We start from the raw sequence: 4,728 nt of genomic DNA, 5'->3' as shown, positions 1-4,728 counted from the left end.
AGTACCCACCCTTCTTGGGGTCCCTGGAGGAAGTGCTGGAGAGCGCTCCTTCTGGGGACTCTATCGTTCTACTGGGTGACTTCAATGCTCACGTGGGCAATGACAGTGAGACCTGGAAGGGCGTGATTGGGAGGAACGGCCCCCCTGATCTGAACCCGAGCGGTGTTCTATTGTTGGACTTCTGTGCTCGACACGGATTTTCAATAATGAACACCATGTTCAAACATAAGGGTGTCCATGTGTGCACTTGGCACCAGGACACCCTAGGCCGCAGTTCGATGATCGACTTTGTAGTCGTGTCATCGGATTTGCGGCCGCATGTTTTGGACACTCGGGTGAAGAGAGGGGCGGAGCTGTCAACTGATCACCACCTGGTGGTGGGTTGGCTCCGATGGTGGGGGAAGATGCCGGTCCGACCTGGCAGACCCAAACGCTCTGTGAGGGTCTGCTGGGAACGTCTGGCAGAATCTCCTGTCAGGAAGAGCTTCAACTCCCACCTCCGGCAGAGCTTTTCCCACGTCCGGGGGAGGCGGGGGACATTGAGTCCGAGTGGACCATGTTCCGCGCCTCCATTGTTGAGGCGGCCGACCGGAGCTGTGGCCGTAAGGTCGTTGGTGCCTGTCGTGGCGGCAACCCCCGAACCCGCTGGTGGACACCGGCGGTAAGGGATGCCGTCAAGCTGAAGAAGGAGTCCTATCGGGCCGTTTTGGCCTGCGGGACTCCGGAGGCAGCTGACAGGTACCGGATGGCCAAGCGGAACGCGGCTTCGGCGGTTGCTGAGGCAAAAACCCGGGCGTGGGAGGATTTCGGTGAGGCCATGGAGAATGACTTTCGGACGGCTTCGAGGAAATTCTGGTCCACCATCCGGCGTCTCAGGAGGGGGAAGCAGTGCAACGTCAACACTGTTTACAGTGGGGATGGCGTGCTGCTGACCTCGACTCGGGACGTCGTGAGTCGGTGGGGAGAATACTTCGAAGACCTCCTCAATTCCACCTACACGCCTTCCATTGAGGAAGCAGGGCCTAGAGACTCTGAGGCGGATTCTCCAATCTCTGGGGTCGAAGTCACTGAGGTAGTTAAAAAACTCCTCGGTGGCAAGGCCCCGGGGGTGGATGAGATCCGCCCAGAGTTCTTAAAGGCTCTGGATGTTGTGGGGCTGTCATGGCTGACACGCCTCTACAACGTTGCGTGGATATCGGGGACAGTGCCTCTGGATTGGCAGACTGGGGTGGTGGTTCCCCTCTTTAAGAAGGGGGACCGGAGGGTGTGTTCCAATTACAGGGGAATCACACTCCTCAGCCTCCCTGGTAAGGTCTATTCAGGGGTGCTGGAGAGGAGGGTCCGTCGGGAGGTCGAACCTCGGATTCAGGAGGAGCAGTGTGGCTTTCGTCCTGGCCGTGGAACAGTGGACCAGCTCTACACCCTCGGCAGGATCCTCGAGGGTGCATGGGAGTTTGCCCAACCAGTCCACATGTGTTTTGTGGACTTGGAGAAGGCGTTCGACCGTGTCCCTCGGGAGGTTCTGTGGAGGGTGCTTCGGGAGTACGGGGTGCCGAGCCAACTGATAAGGGCGGTTCGGTCCCTGTATCACCGATGCCAGAGTCTGGTCCGCATTTCCGGCAGTAAGTCGGATTCGTTCCCAGTGAGGGTTGGACTCCGCCAAGGCTGCCCTTTGTCACCGATTCTGTTCATAATTTTTATGGACAGAATTTCTAGGCGCAGCCGAGGCGTTGAGGGGGTCCGGTTTGGGGACCTCAGCATCGCGTCTCTGCTTTTTGCAGATGACGTGGTGCTGTTGGCTTCTTCAGGCCGTGATCTCCAGCTCTCGCTGGAACGGTTCGCAGCCGAGTGTGAAGCGGTCGGGATGAGGGTCAGCACCTCCAAATCCGAGTCCATGGTCCTCGATCGGAAAAGGGTGGAATGCCCTCTCCGGATCGGGGATGAGATCCTGCCCCAAGTGGAGGAGTTCAAGTATCTTGGAGTCTTGTTCACGAGTGAGGGGAGGATGGAGCGTGAGATCGACAGGCGGATCGGTGCAGCGTCGGCAGTAATGCGGACCCTGTACCGGTCCGTTGTGGTGAAGAGAGAGCTGAGCCAAAAGGCAAAGCTCTCAATTTACCGGTCGATTTACGCTCCTACCCTCACCTATGGTCACGAGCTATGGGTCGTGACCGAAAGAACGAGATCTCGGATACAAGCGGCCGAAATGAGTTTTCTCCGCAGGATGTCCGGGCTCTCCCTTAGAGATAGGGTGAGAAGCTCGGTCATCCGGGAGAGACTCGGAGTAGAGTCGCTACTCCTCCACGTTGAGAGGAGCCAGATGAGGTGGCTCGGGCATCTTATCAGGATGCCTCCTGGACGCCTCCCTGGGGAGGTGTTCCGGGCATGTCCCACCGGTAGGAGACCCCAGGGACGACCCAGGACGCGCTGGAGAGACTATGTCTCTCAGCTGGCCTGGGAACGCCTTGGGATCCCCCGGGATGAGCTGGATGAAGTGGCTGGGGAGAGGGAAGTCTGGGAGTCCCTCCTGAAGCTCTTGCCCCCGCGACCCGACCCCGGATAAGCGGAAGAAGATGGATGGATGGATGGACAACCAGGGCCGAAACAGGCTTTCTTCCAAGGCTTTTGGTGTTTTCTGGAAACATGGCTATCATGAAAAGTTATTGACAGCTTTTTATGCGGTAGCACGAATTTGCCGTTGCGACCTGCATTTTGCTGAATCAAAATAAATGCCTTGAAAAGTTTAAAAACACTTCATGGAAGTGTTGTGTTGGGTTCTTTTACAAGTCAAGCCTGCTGCTTTGAGTTCACAGGGAGCCATGCTCACTGTACATAGTCTGCTCTCTAGCGGTAAAAAATTTAACTACAATGCTGTGGATGTCACCACATAATATAGCTTTCAAACTCGTGTTATAGTTTTAATGTCGGAGTTTAAATTAGGCTTGCTGTTTCCAGATGCCATTCGTGATGGGTGTTGTAAAAAATAGCTTCTTAAACGATTGAAGTGCACATAAGAAAAAGAAAAAGCTTACAGCACCTGTTATTCCCAGGCGGTCTCCCATCCAAGTACTAACCAGGCCCGACCCTGCTTAGCTTCCGAGATCGGACGAGATCGGGGGTTCTCAGGGTAGTATGGCCGTAAGCTGTGAGGTGACCCAACATTTTGCATTTTATAGACACAATCGCCCCTGAAACTAGCGAGCGAGCCAATGAAGCCTTCAAAACTGCTTCGGCACATGGAGACCAAGCATCCTGCATTAAAAGACAAACCTTAACCACTTCGGGTTTCATTGTCTCCGATTACGCCTGGATGGGACCGGCTCGTTTCTGAGAAACAAGCTCGGTGCTCCCAATAATTCAACGTAATGGTGACTTTTATTTTTATGTGGTTTATATTTGTTTTTATGCCAGTCGTATCATTTTATTTAATCGTATTTACCGTATTTTCCGGTATACAGGTCGACTCGGTGTATAAGTCGACCCCCTAAAATTCGACGGAAATTTACGATTTTATGATATATCCTTTGTATAAGTCGAGCTCAATTGTTGCATTATATTAGACTTCAAAATTCAATATGCGAAATTTATTGACGAAATGTCTTCAAATTCTGGGAGGCCGTGCGCATGCTGCTGTTTATAAGCACCGCGGAGGAGATCGCGGCCGGCGAGCTCGCGCACGCCGCCCGGCACCAACGGGAGGCCGGAAATAGCTCCAAGCCGAGCGGATCGGCACTTTATAAGCACCGCGGAGGAGATCGCGGCGCCTCATTGGACTTCCAGCGGCCGGCGAGCTCGCGCACCCGCCCGGCACATCCGGGAGGCCGTGCGCACGAGCCAAGTGGCCGAAAATAGCCCCCGCCGAGCGGATCGGCTGTTTATAAGCACCGCGGAGGTGGTCGCGGCGCCTCATTCGACTTCCAGCGGCCGGCGAGCTCGCGCACCCGCCCGGCACATCCGGGAGGCCGTGCGCACGAGCCAAGTGGCCGAAAATAGCCCCCGCCGAGCGGATCGGCTGTTTATAAGCACCGCGGAGGTGGTCGCGGCGCCTCATTCGACTTCCAGCGGCCGGCGAGCCCGCGCACCCGCCCGGCACATCCGGGAGGCCGTGCGCACGAGCCAAGTGGCCGAAAATAGCCCCCGCCGAGCGGATCGGCTGTTTATAAGCACCGCGGAGGTGGTCGCGGCGCCTCATTCGACTTCCAGCGGCCGGCGAGCTCGCGCACCCGCCCGGCACATCCGGGAGGCCGTGCGCACGAGCCAAGTGGCCGAAAATAGCCCCCGCCGAGCGGATCGGCTGTTTATAAGCACCGCGGAGGTGGTCGCGGCGCCTCATTCGACTTCCAGCGGCCGGCGAGCCCGCGCACCCGCCCGGCACATCCGGGAGGCCGTGCGCACGAGCCAAGTGGCCGAAAATAGCCCCCGCCGAGCGGATCGGCTGTTTATAAGCACCGCGGAGGTGGTCGCGGCGCCTCATTCGACTTCCAGCGGCCGGCGAGCTCGCGCACCCGCCCGGCACATCCGGGAGGCCGTGCGCACGAGCCAAGTGGCCGAAAATAGCCCCCGCCGAGCAGATCGGCTGTTTATAAGCACCGCGGAGGTGGTCGCGGCGCCTCATTCGACTTCCAGCGGCCGGCGAGCTCGCGCACCCGCCCGGCACATCCGGGAGGCCGTGCGCACGAGCCAAGTGGCCGAAAATAGCCCCCGCCGAGCGGATCGGCTGTTTATAAG

At 57.5% G+C, this 4,728-nt stretch overlaps 1 non-coding gene across 1 annotated transcript; it reads right to left on the bottom strand.

Annotated features, from left to right (window-relative positions):
• Positions 1 to 3,025: 3,025 nt before the first annotated feature.
• On the bottom strand, positions 3,026 to 3,144 carry LOC125967863 (5S ribosomal RNA). The gene has a single exon (XR_007480932.1). It is a non-coding gene; the product is annotated as a 5S ribosomal RNA (ribosomal RNA).
• Between the last annotated feature and the right edge of the window lie 1,584 nt (positions 3,145 to 4,728).

This window comes from Syngnathus scovelli, chromosome 4 (genome assembly GCF_024217435.2).
Source record: "Syngnathus scovelli strain Florida chromosome 4, RoL_Ssco_1.2, whole genome shotgun sequence".
In the NCBI taxonomy this organism is placed as follows: Eukaryota; Metazoa; Chordata; class Actinopteri; order Syngnathiformes; family Syngnathidae; genus Syngnathus; species Syngnathus scovelli.
The sequence above is the reverse complement of the archived record's forward strand: the minus strand, read 5'-3'. Positions and strand labels throughout refer to the sequence as shown.